General features: G+C 36.7%; 1 non-coding gene across 1 annotated transcript; it reads right to left on the bottom strand.

Annotated features, from left to right (window-relative positions):
- Positions 1-1007: 1007 nt before the first annotated feature.
- TRNAG-UCC (transfer RNA glycine (anticodon UCC)) lies at positions 1008-1079 on the bottom strand. Its single transcript has one exon. It is a non-coding gene; the product is annotated as a tRNA-Gly (tRNA).
- Positions 1080-1636: the final 557 nt, after the last annotated feature.

Raw genomic sequence — 1636 nt, 5'->3', positions numbered from 1 at the left:
AGAGTTCGTCTAGATATGATTAACTAAAATGTTTCGAAAGAACGCAGTCGCTTAGGATAAAAGCTGTGATCGGACTGAAGCTCCTATTATTATCGATAAAATCAATATCCAGAAATTTCTTAAAATCGAACGGCGAGTTGCTTTTTATACTCGTTGAGTGTAGGCTCGCGCCGTTCGGGAAAGCTGATTTGCATTTGGCTGATCGGCTTCTTCCACCCGCTCGTTGCATTTTAATGGACACTTCTGTGATGACGCCACAATGCCATTGCTCGCGGTTAACTAATAATTGTCAAAATTTACCCCTATCAAGTAATTTTTTCCGGTGCATTATCCAGTACGGCTTAAGAAACTTATTACCTAAGTATCGACATTAAAACTACTTAGTATTGGAGCAGGTTTAATAATCACCAAACATATCAATATAATATTTTATACCTTTATTAGTATATTCTATAGTATATAACCCTTCAAAATTTTTTTCGAAATTCATTCGTCAGAGGCTGTCAACTAAAGCCCTCTGCAGAGGATCAAAATTGCGATGGCATGTCTTCGGCATGCATGCATCCACTCTGCAGTAAAATAATTATAGGGGACGTGGAAAAACGGTGAAAAAGGTTATCAGACTGTTATTTGTTTCAAATAGGATGGAGACTATTATTTTGCGTTTTCTTGCAAAGCTTACAAAATTTAATGAAAGGCTTGAGGTAGTATAGTGGTGGGCCACATCTAAAATTCAGATTTTTTTTCATCTGTTTCTTTGTACTGTCTCCGGGTAGCTTAACTACGTTTTAAAATCTCCTTGAGTTGGTTTCATTATACCTTATCACCTGTACTGGAATAGTAGACACATAAAACGCTGAGATTAACTTTTGAAATAACTAATGGATTACTACACAGGAGATATTTAAAAATATTGAAAAAGACTTCATAAGGTTTGCTACGTAATGAGTAAAGAGCAAAGTTTTTTTTAATCAAATAAATGTTATTATGATCAAAACAAAAATTCATGCGTTGGCCGGGAGTCGAACCCGGGTCAACTGCTTGGAAGGCAGCTATGCTAACCGTTATACCACCAACGCTTACAATCAAATGGTTATTTTTCTTACCTAAAGTAAAATGTGAACAAATAAATAGGTTAGAACGAGGAAGAGGCGACGGGAGAAACGAATGACGTCAAAACTAGTTTCAATAAATCCCTTTTTCTTTTACATCGAAATAAAAATAAGTAAAGCAAGTTGTGTTATTAATAAATGCGAAGGAACAAAGTACCTGATAACCTTTCAATTAACGGCATAGCAATTATTTGATATAATTCAGCAGACATTTTGCTATTTTCCTCTCACCCAGCAAAGCGATCATAAAGTTTTTTATTTTTATTTTATAAGCGTCGTTGAGCAGCCGACCCAATTTTGGGGTTTACGACAGTTAATATTCAACCCCGTAGTCTTGTCATTTTGAACCAATCCAGAAGACGAGGGAACTCCTGGATCAAGTACTGGGAGAAATTTGATTTCGTGGAGGGCTTTTAGATGGGACTAAACCGCATTTGCGTTACATATAGAAGGAAAACCACGAAAACCTCCCACTGTTAGTCTGACGTCAAGAGGACTCTCACCCATGATTCGTCTACCACTGA

Source organism: Parasteatoda tepidariorum, chromosome 10, assembly GCF_043381705.1.
Source record: "Parasteatoda tepidariorum isolate YZ-2023 chromosome 10, CAS_Ptep_4.0, whole genome shotgun sequence".
In the NCBI taxonomy this organism is placed as follows: Eukaryota; Metazoa; Arthropoda; class Arachnida; order Araneae; family Theridiidae; genus Parasteatoda; species Parasteatoda tepidariorum.
Note: the sequence above shows the minus strand (reverse complement) of the source record. Positions and strands in the feature narration are given on the sequence as shown.